Source organism: Mytilus californianus, unplaced genomic scaffold (genome assembly GCF_021869535.1).
Source record: "Mytilus californianus isolate M0D057914Y unplaced genomic scaffold, xbMytCali1.0.p SCAF_13, whole genome shotgun sequence".
In the NCBI taxonomy this organism is placed as follows: Eukaryota; Metazoa; Mollusca; class Bivalvia; order Mytilida; family Mytilidae; genus Mytilus; species Mytilus californianus.
In genome coordinates, this window is record NW_026262615.1 from 37,657,386 (window position 1) to 37,674,870 (window position 17,485).

The window sequence follows — 17,485 nt, forward strand, 5'->3', positions numbered from 1 at the left end:
GAGGCAAAAAAATACGGGGAATATTAAAAAAACGGAAATATGAATTCCATAAGTCATGCCAAACAGATTTCCGCTGGCTCTCCAGTGAAGAAACTTCTGTAAAATAAATAAATCTTTGGCACAATTTGTAGGAAACAACCTCAAAAAGTTTGTTGGCAAATTTATACTCGAAGGGAAACTTAATGATCTAGTGTTTAGTGTTTATTTCTTCACTGGTTTCAAAACTGAGTACATAGACATGTACATGTACATGTACCCATGACTAGCATTTTAAAAACACATCTATACATGCATCTATACATGCTATATGTCTTTTTTCTTTTTCTTTCTTTTAATCTGTCTCATTGCTGATAATCCCATACCTTCTTTTATTCATCCACATTAGCTTTTTTGGAAGGTTTTATAAACAATTTTTTTTTATGTCAAAAGGAGATAGGACATTCACATTGTCTTCCAAAATAACCACTTGCAATACTTCTTAAAAAAATTTAATTTTATAAATACCATGTGTCCGCGACAATAGAAGAATAAGGAAATCTGATATGATTGCCAATGAAACAACTATCCACCACAGTTCAAATGAAGTGGATGTAAGTAATTATAGGCAACCGTACGGCCTTCAATGATGAAAAAAACCCATACCTTATCCACAGGGCTCACGCTAGCAGACGACTAAGGCGAGAAGGTTACTTTTCCGTCCGTCAAAAGCGATATCTAGTCGCCCTGGTGTTCACAATAGTCCCGTTCAGTCGCCTTCTTCATCGGCAACTTTCAATTTTTTTTTCCAAGTCAATGAATAAGCAATTTTTCATTAATAAGTAAAGATATTCAAAGACATCAACGATTTATTTCTTTAGAAAAGAGGTGAACGCATTGACTTAACAGATTGGTTGTTACCGGGTCACTTGAGAGCCGGTATAAATCGTCATACGCTTCACGTCACAATGGAATAATTCTGTAAATGGATTCTCATTGGTAAGTATTAGCTTATTTCGTATGAAGTAAAGGCTTTCTTAACGTCTGCTTGGGTAAAATTGGGGTTCATCTATTAATTGTAAGCGTATCCGTAAGTGAGGCAGGAAAGAAATCATGATAGTAGGTCATGAAAATGACAGTGAAGTGTTCGTTCAAGTTGATAGTGAAGTGTTGATGATGATGATGATGATGATGATGATGATGATGATGGATGACTGTTTAACGTCCAGCGGCAAATTAATATGCATATTCAGAACGAGAACAACGCCTCTCTTTTAATGTAATATGAAATTTAGCCCTGCTTTGTACTAGACCGTGCTGGCCGGATTTTTAACGTGCAAGTTCACAAGGTAACAGTCAACAGGAAGACATGTCACCTTACCCGGACACATTATTATGACTCCGAGCTAACAAGTCTTTGCTCTTACTCCTTAATGCCGCGTGCTTTGCGGAGAAGCAGCAAATACCAATTTTAAAGTCTTTGGTTTGACCCGCCCGGGGTTCTAACCCACGACCTCCCGCACTCGAGGCGAACACGCTACCATGAGACCACCGAGGCGGTTTGTGAAGTGTTAAATAATATATATTTCAATGACGCAAGGTCAAACACAAAAGTGATTCAAATTAATTGAGTTTTGTTCTGTCTGTTTTTATTCAATTGTTTTTGCACCAGATATAACTGAATATTATTATAACTTTCGTCTTCATAATTACCTTGTTAATGTGTATTAGATCAGTTCCTGAGTGACAAAGCATCAATAAAATTACAGCTATCACTCATGCGTATCGTTATACAGGATACTAATATTACACACTTATCTATAGATAGCCGAATCATTAACGATTTGGTTATGTATAAATTGCACACGTAGTCGCAGTGATAAACCTAAGTTACGTTATATTCAAAAAACACACTGCGGTGATTGTGCAGAGCCATTACAAATAGTATGTTCATAAAACATACATAGGAAGGATCGAGGATGCTTCTGTCTGTAGTTAACAAAAATTAGAGATAAGTGTCTATCAACTGATATAGTTCAAAAGTATAAAAAATGAGAAAACTGGTATATGCAAATGAATTATTTTCGATTAATTTTAACGTTCATTTATCCCGGGTCTGGCGGAGAGGTGGGGTGATATAAACATGTGTAGAATTCCTTATCACGCCAATGTCCATCACGGTACAGTGTAGTCGGAATAATTTTTAAAGATGTCTAATTTTTGCGCATGAAGTCATCACAGGAAAAAATTAATATAGCCTTTCAAGACGGTTTAATTATTCGGACTAGGTATACAGTGAAGTTCTGAAGACCAAACGGTCTACTTCTAAGGTCAACTTCCAAATGGGAAAATAATCAGACTTCATATGTTTGATACATGTAGCTAATTTGGAAAGGGGTATTTTATACACAAAAGAGTCGGTAAAGGTCCGTTTTGAAAGCAAGTATACATGTATGTAATAATATCTAAAGCGTTTTTAGATACATTTGTGTAACTAAAAGGAGATGTAGGTTATCATAAATAAGACAGCAACCAAATAAACACCAAAGCTAAAGAAAGTCAATACTTGGGTTTCTTCAATGAATACATGTCTTTACAATATTTCAAGCACTAATTTTTCAAATAAATAAATAATGGTTGATAATTTTACAAAAACTTTCAAAAATATACAATCAACAAAAAATCTTTTAAATAGCAAAATTAAATACACAACAAATTTAGGAGACCCTAAGGCAACGAACAGGAACGAACTCCGGTTGCTAATATCTGAGAAAACAATAATCACAGCCTCATGTAGATGTTTGTTTCATAATGTTCTGAAAACAAATGGTATAACGTTGAACTTTGATCAATGTATTGAATAGTGCTGGCAAATGTTCAAAACCATAGTTTAAGTCTATGTTTGCAACATCCAGATAATTAGCCTGTCAGATAATGGAATTTGATGCGACTGTCATACAAGTGAGAGGTTTAGCTAGCTATAAAACCAGGTTCAATCCACCATTTTCTACATAAGAAAATGCCTGTACCAAGTCAGGAATATGACAGTTGTTATCCATTCGTTTGATGTGTTTGTTTTTTTTGATTTTGCCATTTGATTGGGGACTTTCTTTTTGAATTTTCCTCGGAGTTCAGTATTTTTGTGGTTTTACTTTTTATTACATAAAAATATAAAAAAAGATATGGTATGATTACCAATGAGGTAACTATCCACCAGAGACAAAATGACATAGATGTTAGCATATATACGTCACTCTACAGCATTTAACAATGAGAAATACTCATACTGCATTGAAAGCTATAAATGGATCCGACATGACAAAAATTTCAAACGACATAACCAACAGCATGTCATTATTTATGTACAAAACAATAATTATAAATGAAAAGCAGGTGTAATTCACAGCAACAAACGACAACCAATGAAATACATGCTCACTTTGGTACAGGCACGCAGAGAACTTGGCGGGGGGAACCATGTTTGTGGATGCCAAACTCATCCCTAACATGGGACAGTTGTGTTAAACCGCAACATACATCATTAAAAGCGCTATTCCTTTGCTTTTGTTTTTTTCTGTGCATGTACTGATTTTGTGTCTTGGATGGATACCCAGTTTCCTTTCTTATGTAAGAACTAACTGTACACACCAGTTAAAAGGGGTTGACGGATTGATTCAAAGCTACGAAAACGGCTAACAAGATTACCAATATACTCCACCCTTGTAAGACCTACCTATGCTTCTCCGGTATGGGACCCGCACCAAATCACCATCACACGAGATGTCGAGCAAGTACAGAGACGATCATCTCGCTTTGTCTATTGCTACTATCAGGATAACTCTCCAGGATGTGTAACTAAATTACTAGACCAACTTCAGTGGGAATCGCTCCAGCAAAGAAGATGGAAACATAGTGTTGTGCTAAGACCCAACACCAGAGATCCGCCTGAGTCAATAAGACTTAATTGCAGAGTCTTCCTCGAAACCGGGAAGAAGAAGACAGACAGAAAGTAACGATCAGAGAGTCCCACATGTATTTACTTTACTTCATAACATGCCAATTTGTCAATTTTTTTCAGAAGACTTTAAACCGATTTACTCCTTAAACATTTTCCCGCAGTAACTATGTACGTATACCCGTATACGTTACTGGAACCTGCATATAGGAACAATTCCCGGTATAATATAGATTCATTTGGGATCTTAACGGATTATGATTTGGTTTATCGGGACAATAAATGAAAGATCTTGATCACACTTTTCTCAAACAGAGCGTAAAAAATGATATGTCTGCTGAAAAATTGATTCATGAAAACAAGTTAATTGAAACAAGTACAGGCAAAAACGCAAATGATTTAGAATTAGGCCCTTTCCATGAGTTTAAAATGACAAAGCACAAAATTAAAATTGTAACCCTTAAAATACTATGTATTGGTCTTTCATCTATTTCACTTTTTTTCCACCCCCATTATATGCAGAGCAATATTCTAAATAGATGATAATACGAAGCAAAAAAAAAATTCAACATAATAAGCTAAAAACCGGCAAGCTTTTTGGAAAAACTATTACTTGTATATTATTTCAAACAGACAATTTTATAACTATTTTCTTTCACTTCCGGTACTTGTTACTCGAGAGCGTACTTCAAAACATTATGATTTTCGACGAAATAAGTGTTACTTCATTAGAACGTGATGAAAATTTTCATTAGTTGATGTTTCATCCCTTTATTGCATTAAAAGCGTCATATTCCTTTCCAAATCGCTTGTCAAACATGGTTTATTTTCTTCTTCCGCCATTGAAATATTTGTTCGAACTACAGATCGGAGGCGGGATTCATCGGAAGCAGAAAACCTATGATTTAAATCCGTATTCTTACGATAATAACTACGGACGCACGAATGCACAGCTGACAGAAGAATAATGATTACCCATTCCATATGCACTTTTACAGACTTTTGGTCAGATCTCCTTGCTTAGTGTAAATATATCTATGTAAATGCATTGTTTTAATTATTTGATTAAAGTTGCTTAATTTTGTTAAATTTATATATCTTTCTTTATAAAAAACTATTAATTTCATAAACATGATTAACAGAATAGTGTATCAATTGAATTTCAATTGATATATGCTGGGACTAGTATACTTTCTTTTCTTTTTGGATATACAAAAAAGTTCTTTGGCCTTTGTTAGTCTTGTATGTTTTTTAATTTTAGTTCATTTATATGTTTTGGAGTTTAGTGTGACGTCCATTTTCACTGAACTAGTACACAATTTTATTTAGGGGCCAGCTGAGGACCACCTCCGGGTGCGGGATTTTCTCGCTGCGTTGAAGACCCATTGGTGGCCTTTGGCCGTTGTCTGCTCTTTAGTCGGGTTGTTGTCTCTTTGACATATTCCCTATTTCCATTCTCAATTTTATCTTTTTAGTGCTAATTTAGTAGGTAGTTTTTTAAAAGAGGAAATATATAATTGTGTAACTATAAATCAGTGATTATTTAAGACATAAACCGGGACTATTACTTTAATTGTATACTCAGGTATGAATCGAACATTATTAAAAAATGAAATAAATAGGATGAACATGGCCCTTTATATCATACTAGTAAAAACCTGATATTGCAGCGCCGCGAGCATACAAGCACTTCTTTTTCAAGTCTCACCACTTCTCCCCATCAGTTTCAAAAGTAGTGTGAGCCTTGATAATCGGTTATAAAGGCCCCGACATGAAAAATATGAAATAATTCAATTGAGAAAACTAACGACCTAATTTATAACAAACAATTCTTTAAAATAAATATGACAGACATGAACCAACGAGAACAAATGAACTACATGCTCCAGACTTGGGACAGGCATATATAGTATATGGCGATGTTAAACAGGTTTGCGGGCGCCAACCCCAGCTCCCTCTAATCAGGGACAGTATTGTAACAGCACAACATATGAACAAACTATCAAAATCAGTTGAAAAGTACTTAACTCATCAGGTCGATACAAAACAGAAAAAATAGTAATAAAAGCACAGACCGGACGTGGCATGTTATTTATACAGCCCACAGCAAAAAAGACAAAGTCCATAACAACTAATAAAAAATCAACCAGTACACATCTCACAACCAAAGACGTCATTAACAGACAGAGAAAACATGACCTTGATTTGTGCTATACCAAAATTACAGGTATCAACAGATTGTAGAACCGGTAATACACATATGTATATAACAATCATATTTATTAGTTTGATTTTAAAATACTGATAACAAAATCTACATTTATTCTAAAAAACAACTATATTCAGAGATATGATTACAGTCTTGAATTGGCAACCTTTTAGAATTGGTTTATTTAAAGGATTGATGAAGTTACCCGAATTGTATCTAAATTTCCGGGCTGGGTAAACAACATCAAGGGAAAAATAAGGAAGTTTTCTACGGGTACAGCCAAACTTGCCAACCAAATATTTGCATCTATGGAAGAATTTAGTTAAAGAGAGAGGAAAGATACCAAAGGGACCCTCAAACTTATAAGTCGCAAAATAAACTGACAACGCTATGCCTTGAAAAGAAAAAGACAAACAGTACACAAAACACAAACATAGAAAACTAAAAACCGAGGAACACGAACTCAACCAAAAACTGGGAGTAAAGATTTAAAGTAAATTGTGGTAACGAAATCACTGACTTAATAATTGATAAGTAATACATAGATTACTCTTATTGAAATCAAAAACGTCACTACAGACAAAGGAAGGCAAAACTATTTATGATTATCTGCAGCTATTGGAAACCTTTTAATTATGGCGAGCCAAACTATTTTTAAGATATAATATATGAATAATTATTTTCTTGTGTAATAACATGAAAAGGCAAGATTAATAATTTTCACCTAAATGGAGGCCAGAATATTTATTTCCAAAATCTGTTAGCCACTCCCCCCTCAGACTCAAATGATAGTCCCCTTATATACCTAAATATAATATTAACCTTTAAGGTCTTATTTTTGCTTTGTTTTAACATTATTCATTTGTTACTTAAATTGCCTGATAAAGGCACTTTAGCATGTTTGTTAAGAGATACAAAAAATGTATGGTTTTGTTCAGAGACAAACAATGTGTTCCATAATTCTGTTGAAGTCAAATTTGTTTTATTTTTTATTTTTTTTACCACTTTGCAACAACAACACAAAATTATTTTAAAGTTTCCATAGTGAAACAGCTTTTTTTTAATAGATTTTAATTAAGAAAAAATCAGTTTACTAAATGCCTCCTTTTAAAAAAATAAATGATCAGGTCAAATAAAAAAAATGCGTGGTTCCTGCAACATTCAAATAAAAAAAATAGGGTAAATTGGACATTGAAAGTAGGAAGTTTGTTTTGTAAATGTACAAGTAACCTCAACATTGGTTTCTTACATAATTACTCTGAAATTTAATTTCAGGCTGCAAATACTGAATAATGGGTTGTATGATACATGTAAGAGGAAGTAATGATTTGTTGTTAAAGGTTTTTCAATGTTCAACTTTAGGTTGGGAACTATTGGCAAAGTAATGACAGAATTCTTATTAGAAGATCAACTCGTCTTGCAATTGGGAACTATATATGTAAAGTGCTGAAACTTAAGAATCGGCATTGGACGCCAAGATCAATAATACTTGGAACTACATGTATAATCAAAGTACTGTCAGAATCCACATGAGAACCCACGACAGATCAACTATACTTGGTGACTTTATATATGCAAAGTGCTGTCAAAATCCATGTAAAAATACAAGATCAAAAGAAAGGACCTACTTTACCTGGATGTTCCAATGATGAATAGAGCATATTGAAAACTAAAGAAGAATAAAAAAAGATAGTGATATAGAAATAGTGAAAATTATGGAGGTGATCAGTTAATGATTGTACATGTATACATGTCAATGTTGGAGTGCACAATGTTATTTTAATATCTTTGACCCCATAGACGAAAGAAAAAAAAATTAAAATGTTTCAAAAAATCTTTTTGAATAGAGCTGTTTTATTTATTTTTGCTGCCTGTAGTGAATTTTGCTACAAAAATGATACATTTCATGCAAACTGCAATATACTGATGCCAATGTCTAACAAAATTAAGCTAATGGGATTTGTATATTTTGGAAATCATAGTATCAGGTGGCAGTTGTGGTAAATGCAGGTGCCTTTCCCTCATCTTTTACCTAACCCCTAACTTGACCAAAATGGCCACTTGAATTTTATATCATTTAGCATTTGTTGATTATCCATATGTTAATTAGTAGCTATTTCAAAAGTCTTTTCTGGATAAAAGGAGCTGTAGAATATAGTTCAATGAGACAGCAACCAAACAAAACAACCAAACAAACTATCTATTTTCTGGAGAAACAAGTGTCTCACTAACTGACAACTTATTACCTATCACAATGATCTATCTAGATAACTCAAATCAAAAAAATATTGTTTTGTAAAATTAGATATGCACTCAAATTAATATGTACATGTATTGCATCAAAGATATCCAGAAAAGATAAATTTAAAAAAAGGTATAGCCTTATTAACATAAAATTAAACTTGAAAATATTTAAAAGAGTAGAAATGAATAAATCCTGTCTGCATAATTTTTATCTCATTTGAATTATGTTTGACCAATCACATGAAATGACACCAACGATGGACTTAACATTACTAGAATTGAAAAGTTTGTTACCCAAAACATCATTTAAAGATTGCCGGAGAAATATGGAGTATTCATAAACAAAACATCAAACCAACAAAGTTTTATTCTTGACTGCGATGAAAGTGACAAAGCGAGACATAGGGATAACAATCTAGAGTCGGCATAAACTATTTGTATTAAGCTTTGTATTGCAGTGGGTAGGAGACCTGGAAGTTTCATACTTGGTATTGGGATGCCTTATGTTTCAAACTTTCTGTCTGTCAAGGTCTACATGTCCTCCAGATAGGGTTCACCTGACCTCAGCCTCATTTCATGGATCAGTGATTTAAGTTACCTGATCAGCGGTGTTTCTCAGATAGTATGTCTTTTGTCAATGATAAGTTTTGGTGTTTCGATCTGTTTTTCTAATACTAAAAGCAATATGTAAACTATATTTGGTGTATGGAATAATTGTAAGATGTATAGGTCTGTCCGGCAAGTATCGTTTGTCCTTGACCTCATGTTCATGGTTCATTGGTCAATTTCAAGTCCTTTTTTAAGATACTATAAGCAAAAGGTAAGCTATATTTGATATATGGAATGATTTTTAGGCGTATATGTCTGTCTGGCTGGCTTCATTCTGAACTTAACCTCATTTTCATGGTTTGGTCTGTTTCTTGTATAGTATATATGCTACAGTTCAACAATATTTGATATACGGAATGATTTTTAGGCGTATATGTCTGTCTGGCTGGGTTCATTCTGAACTTAATCTCATTTGCATGGTTTGGTCTGTGTCTTGTATACTGTATATGCTACAGTTCAACAATATTTGGTGTATGGAATAATTGTAAGGCTGGCTTGGTTTATCTGACCTTGGACTCATTTTAATGGATCATTGATAATATTAAGTCTTTGTGGTAAAACTTTATCTTTATTAATGTCAACATAAAACCAATCATGATAAGTAAAGCAGGAGAGACATTTCCACTTGTGCACTCTTGTAAACACAAACAAAATGTATTTTAAACTGTGACTACCATACATGACTGTCTCAGGTTAAGGGGAGGGTTGAGCGCTCACCAACATGTTTATGACATCTTTACACCAAATATATTAGATGTTGGATTTGTACTGATTGATAATTTAGTCTTAGATGCATGATTTTTTATTAGTTTTTATTGGCTTTGAACTAGCTGTCAGTAATATAACTGCGAGTACTCTCAGATCTGTACTTATTGTCTGTTTGTTGTTGGGATGCATAAGTATCCGTCCACGTTCAGTTTAACCCCCGCCACATTCTGTATGTGCCTGTCCCAAGTCAGGAACCTGTAATTTAGTGGTTGTCGTTTGTTGCTGTGTTACATATTTGTTTTTCATTCAATATTTTGTACATGAATATGCCGTTAGTGTTCTAGTTTGAATTGTTTTACATTTTGTCATTTCGATGCCTTTCATACCTGACTATGTGGTATGGGCTTTGCTCATTTTTGAAGGCCGTACGGTGACCTATAGTTGTTAATTTCTGTGTCATTTGGTCTATTGTGGAGAGTTGTCTCATTGTCAATCATACCACATCTTCTTTTTATATTAAACCCGCCACATTCTTTATGTGCCTGTTCCAAGTCAGGAGCCTGTGGTTTAGTGGTGGTCGTTGGTTCATGTCTGTCATATTTGTTTTTCGTAAATAGTTTTGTTATAAATTGGTCCGTTAGTTTTTTCAATTGAATTGTTTCATATTTTTCATGTCTGGGCCTTTTATAGCCGACCATACGGTATGGGTTTATCTCATTGTTGAACGCCGTCCAGTTGCCTATAATTGCTTACATCCACTTTATTTGAACTTTGGTGGATAGTTGTCTCATTGGCAATCATACCACATCTCCTTATTTTTATATGAAGATGTATCTAGGAATCTGGAAAAAACTTGGAAAATATGTGATCTATCTTGATATTTCTTGTTTTTATTGAAACAAGTTCTGATAGTTCATACCATTTTTTAAAGGCAAATCAATATCTTTGTAAAATCAACAAAGCTGTCTACTCTTCTACTTCTACCACTAAGTGACTACCGTCATCAGGTATTATGTCACTTTTTGGTGTGCGCATGAATAATTTTGAAAACACAAAAAAAAACAAAATAAAGGTGCTATACATATATTTAACAGTAAGGGTTAAAACAAGTGACTTTAGATTTAATTTTTAGTCAGGAGTCTCTTGAAGGATCCAAATTACTGACATATATGTCACTGAGTAGGGTAAGGCGTTCCAATGAAGGTTTGGCATAAAAAGTAGGAAGGGCGAGATATGTGGACTGCCACTGGTTAATGAAGGTACATTGCATGTTGGATATGGGCAAACATTACCATTTTACCATACGAGGCTGCGTATTTATACATCCAGCTGTATGAACACACTTTAGCTGGTAGTCTTTGATAGTGGTTGTTTGTAAGTGCTTGTTTGTGCCCGTGATTTGATAAAGAATATAAATGTGTGAAATTAAGATGTTGGATATGACTGTCAAGTATGTTATTCTTTGCTTGAACATTTCAATATTCAAAACTGTCTTTGTCAAATAAAAGTACTTACCTATTACCAAAAATTTTGCAGTGAGAAAATATTTTACATACTTCGGAATAAACATCTGACCAATACTTAAAAGGCGCTGGCTACGGTTACCCGCAAAAAATAACAATAAGAAATAATTATTGTTACCTCCGAGACTAATTGCCGAAATGTATTTCCGGAGAGGGACCCAATTTCATACGGAATTTGACGATAACCTGTAGTTTTGTTACCAGCGAAATTTTTACATTTGCAAATTATGTCTTTTTTGTGTGTAGCATTGGAATACTTTGTACTGTCTTCGGTTTACATATTTGAAAAACATTTATATGAATAAAAAATCATTTAATCAACATATATAGTAATGATAATTTAAACATTTATACATAATAAGAAGTCCGTAGCACCGGCTTGAGCGGAATTCTTAGCAAAAATAATTTGAATAGACTTTGTAAGATGCGACATCACCTAATCTGGAATATCTAGAAGTTTAGTCATGTTAATGATTTTACATCAAAATTTAATTGTTTAAATCTATATCACAGATTGCTCACAAATCAAACATTTTTTATATATTTTATGGGTAACAAATACTGCAGGTAACAATAAAAAAAAACTAAATTATTATTACCTGCAATTTTCGTATGAAATTGGGTCCCTCTCCGGAAATACATCATGGCAATTAGTTTCGGAAGTAACAATAATTATTTCTTATTATTACTTTTTGCGGGTAACAATAGCCAATGCCGAATAAAGAAGATATTTCAAATTAAAAATAATTTAATGACAGTGACACAATGTAATATAATACGCAAAATTAATAGCTTGCAGATGAATCCCCAATGCCTTTATATTTTCGCGCTGCGTTGAAGACCCATTGGTGGCCTTTGGCTGTTATCTGCTCTTTGGTCGGGTTGTTGTCTCTTTGACATATTCCCCATTTCCATTCTCAATTCTATATTTTACTTTATAGAATACTATATGGGTTTTACTCAGTGTTGAAGGCCGTACGGTGACATGCAGTTGTTTACATAGCTGTCCTTTGACAGTTAAACGTTGTGTAATTGGCGGACGTATAACATGTTAATACTTCAATTGTCCTTTTTTTTTAACGCACAACACCATGCTTATATTTTTGTCCTTTTAAAATTTTATGTGAAAAATTAACAAACCACTCTGTATTTTTGACCGTATAATTTGCTTGTTTGTAGAAAGTTTTGCCTGCTTGTTGACATCGGGAAAGGGTGCTCTCAGACACCAGCGTTCCAATGTCGTCAAAATTATTTTTGAGAAGACCCCTCAAAACGATTGTTTCCAAGATGAAGAGCACGTGCTTTCGTTGGAAACATACGTTAAAAATGCTCACTGTTAAAGGGCACAGCCATCTTAATTGGAAACTAGTATTCTACAAGTAATGACTATATATCTTACATGTACAATAACCAAATCTAGTTGACTCCCCTTAATGTTATTTTAGATCCTATTCTGATTCGGAAGTAACAATAATTATTTCTAATTGTTACTTTTTGCGGGTAACAATAGCCAATGCCGAATAAAGAAGATATTTCAAATTAAAAATAATTTAATGACAGTGACACAATGTAATATAATACGCAAAATTAATAGCTTGCAGATGAATCCCCAATGCCTTTATATTTTCGCGCTGCGTTGAAGACCCATTGGTGGCCTTTGGCTGTTATCTGCTCTTTGGTCGGGTTGTTGTCTCTTTGACATATTCCCCATTTCCATTCTCAATTCTATATTTTACTTTATAGAATACTATATGGGTTTTACTCAGTGTTGAAGGCCGTACGGTGACATGCAGTTATTTACATAGCTGTCCTTTGACAGTTAAACGTTGTGTAATTGGCGGGTGTATAACATGTTAATACTTCAATTGTCCTTTTTTTTAACGCACAACACCATGCTTATATTTTTGTCCTTTTAAAATTTTATGTGAAAAATTAACAAACCACTCTGTATTTTTGACCGTATAATTTGCTTGTTTGTAGGAAGTTTTGTCTGCTTGTTGACATCGGGAAAGGGTGCTCTCAGACACCAGCGTTCCAATGTCGTCAAAATTATTTTTGAGAAGACCCCTCAAAACGATTGTTTCCAAGATGAAGAGCACGTGCTTTCGTTAGAAACATACGTTAAAAACTGCTCACTGTTAAAGGGCACAGCCATCTTAATTGGAAACTAGTATTCTACAAGTAATGACTATATATCTTACATGTACAATAACCAAATTTAGTTGACTCCCCTTAAAGTTATTTTAGATCCTATTCTGATTGAAGTATAATGAAGGTGGCAACTTTGATCTGTCCGAGGAGCATTTTTTTTTGTCAATCCTGTAAAATTTGAGCATAAAAATCCAAATTTCCCGTGGCTAAACATATGGCTTTCCTCGTATCCCGATGTATTTCTCTCCCAAATTCCCGACCTTCAAACAAGTCAATCTCGATTTCCTGTTGTTAAAATAGGCCGATCCCGGCGTCCAGAAAATTAGTTTTACATTTTGATTTGACTTTTCTGTTTATTTAAACACGCAGTATTCTGATGTGTTTTTCGGATGCCCATGCTCATTCTTCAATTTTTGCTCCGTTGTAGTATATATGCTAGGTCTTTAATAATTCTTTTTTTTAGTTTTTCTTCAATTATGTTTTGGTCTAAGCATCCCCCCTTTCCCCCCCCAAATACAAAATAGTTGCATTGCCTGCACGAATCGACTCCCTTTATGAACTTGACCGTAATACACAGACGTGCTTCTGGAATAGGTCCCTTTTTGGTATGTCAAATATATTAATTAGGGTAGGAATGCCCTTTACTTTCAGGCGTCAAACGGTCATTTTCGGCTACCGTTAGCGTCAAATTGGTTAAAATTGTATCGTGATTCGTCAAAATATCCTTATCCGGATTCGTCAGGGGTCTCAAATACTTATCCGTTACTGTTAATTTTGAAAAGAATTTAACGAGATTCGTCAAAATTAGTCCGATTTTTTTTATCGTCATACAGAAAATGTACATTTTATCTTTATGCACCAAAAATTACCGTTAACGTCATCTGGCAATATTTTTTTACCGTTATTCGTCATGAAGGTACTCTCATTACGATCCTCGTCAATGGGTTGCAATTTCACTAAGGTAAAATGTTCATGGATCAGTAGTTTTCATCTTTCTATTAGATATCAGTGTATAAGCTGTTTTATCCTTTTGGATCAAATTAATTATAAAAGATATTTTATTTTTCTAAATTAGATCCCCAGAGGGAGGGAGCATATGCATATCTCAAATATAATCTTTTACAACATGCAATGTTTTTATCTATAGAGGTTATTATATGTTAAAAAAAGGCTGGAAATTAAAAAAATATTTGATTGTGTAGCTGCATCTGGACCACAAGGACGATGCTCTTGAATTGTAAGCTTAAAAGCTCTAACAAACCTCTTCGTACCTTACGGAGAGAAAGAAACATAAAGGTATTAAACAAAAGTTCAAGATTATTCACAGCAAATTATATATATTGCATTAATATATTTTGAAAATAGTGTAGGGTTCACTACTGCAACATACACTAGGGTACGATGCTCAAGGTACAGATTACTGTGTTATTCACACAGTCGTCTTTGTGTCTGACGTAGACAAGAAAGCCACACCATTGTATTTATAAGATTTTTTTTTAAATGTACATATCTAATAAATGAGAAATATATGAATGGGTTACGATTTTGGCATGATGTACATTTACGGCTCGTTGTGTGATTTTCACAAGACTTTGATATATGAATTGGGGATGTTTTTTTTAAATCCAAGCTGCACTTCTGTATCCCAAATCCAATGTTGCCGGATAACACGCCCCCCCCCCCCCCTTTTTTCCTAATATACTATGTGTGACGTTGTCGTCTACTATTGATTTGAAAATATTTTTAATGAAGATTAAGTGCTATTAGTTTTAGTTGCTACAGTATGTGATTGCTTAACTTTAATTCAATATGCATTTATGCTAGACTGTCCTTTTATGTGACAATTGTGTATTGGTAAACTATTGTATGTCTGGTGTTGTCCTATTTTGTCTGCACGCACTGTATATAATATGCATGTCTTTAATTTATTATATATTTCGGTTCAAAAGCAGCTCGTTCAAAGCTTAATGTAAACTTGCCGTTTTAAAATAAAACTTATTTGATTTGATTTGATTTGACTGAGTTTCATATTTTAGATTGAACTAGATTGGAGAAATGACCGCTCAGCCTCCTAGACTGGTAAACAAATTCTAGTTTGAAATCAATGGCATTTGTAGTTGATGGCTATATAATTAGAGACATAAGATACAAGTATTTATTTCTCTGATATATAAATGATTAGCATATTAACGTTTCTTTGATTTTGTTTCTTTGATGAAAATATAAGATATTGTATGTTGGATTCATACGAGTTAACAGTATATCAGTACTTTGATTTATCAATCAGCTCGAATGAAACAATAATATACGTAAACTTGTTTTGTCTTCATACCGGCCAATATGCATGTAATATTTCCACTGTACTATATCATCATGTTTTATTTTTTTCTTTACCTGATATGACCGCGTGACACGTATTGATTTTAAAAGCAGAAGCTTGATAGCTTGACTGAGTTATTTTCCATTAATGTAATTACTTACTGGAGCCTATCGCGGAAAAATTTGTTTACAAATAATTTGTACGTATCCGGGTTGTTCATCGCACTTGTCAAACATCATGGAAATTCCAAAACATTGGAAAAGAACGATTATTTATTGCGACATAACAACAGACATAGTCAATGGTATGTATGTATATTACTAAACAGAGGCAGATTTAGGCAGGGGGGGGGGGGGGGGGGGTGGTGTCCGGTTCCCCCTCATGGGGCTAAGTATGGGTCGTTTAAAAAAATGTTGAATTTTCAGTACACTTATACTTAAATTTTAGTTTTTAATTAAAAATGCAGTTGTAATTGTTTAAATGAAAGTTTGTAGGATTTATGAATCGGAACGTCAATGATTAACACTATTAAGATCTATTTTGATAAGATTAAAATATGTTTAAGTCCGATTTTTGCGAAATTTATGTGCATACAGGGTCAGGGCAACATATTTCAAATGATTTGTTTCCTACTTTTTGATTGCCGTGATATCTGCAAAAGGAACTATTTTAGAATGTTAATAATGAAGTATCACAGCTTTATATTATTATATGTAACATTTTTTTTCTACACACTAATTCAATCGGCGTACATAAAATGCATCTCTGTCCCCGTTACCGATACTAGATCAACTGTTAAAGTGTTTCTCTCTATAGAGATGGAACTGTTTAGAGATAATTTCGAAAGCACAAAGCATCCTAAAAATATACCACAGCACGTTTCTTGCATGACCAGTGTGGAGAAAAGAAAATTCAAGACATTTAGTGAAAAAATTAGTGGGTACCCTTTTATCGCGTCTATGCTGTTACCAACAAATTTATTAATTACATCAATATTATAATTGTAAATAGTGCAATTACTTGTTGGATACCAAAATCACAGCAGAAAAAAAGACATTATCACTGCATCAAAGGGAGTAGTTATTTCACAACAGCATTCATAAATGATGTAATTTGTCTATCCTGTTATGTCTATCTTGTTACTATGGTTACTATGGTTATAGTAACAGGATAGACAATATTTGACTAAAACGTCTTTAAAAGTATATAATTACATATAATTTGTAACATAATGAAAAGTTTTGGTGTTTGAACTCATTTAAAGGTAAAGGTTCTTATAAATAATTATATTTGACTTCTCGAAGTGTTTAAATATTTTTCATCAGTGATTTAACAAATATACATTGTACGTACACTGAAAGGAATTAAAAGGAATACATTGTCATATGGGCATTCCATCTGTTCGTTGTCTACATATATAGTCCCATCTCAAAAGTACTACATGTCTTACATTTTAAACAGATCAGACAAACAAGAAGATTTAAAGTTAATGGGAAAAAAAATAAAAACTATCAGTTTCTACTTCCATGACACATCATTTTTCAAAACTACAGAAATAAATCAGAGTCTTTACTCTCAACACTACCAGGCCATTGCCATTCAGACGTAAACATGCCCTCTAAAATGACCCAAAGCACTTATGCCCAAGACCCGTACGAGTTTGTCAGCGTAGGGTTGGTGGGATGGGGGTACCAAGTATATCAGATAGTGTAACTTTACTATTGCCGGCTGGCCAAACTAAGAGATTTTCCACGTTGGCCATTATACCAGAGATAGAAGTAGGTATGGTT

The 17,485-nt window shown here is 33.7% G+C and overlaps 1 protein-coding gene across 1 annotated transcript in view; it reads left to right on the forward strand.

The window, feature by feature from the left end:
- The first annotated feature begins 15,908 nt into the window (after positions 1-15,908).
- Positions 15,909-17,485, forward strand: part of LOC127723932 (VWFA and cache domain-containing protein 1-like) — a 61,643-nt gene continuing 60,066 nt past the window's right edge. The window contains exon 1 of the mRNA XM_052230648.1: positions 15,909-15,999. The gene's annotated coding sequence lies outside the window, so the exon portion shown is untranslated. The remainder of the gene's footprint in view (positions 16,000-17,485) is intronic.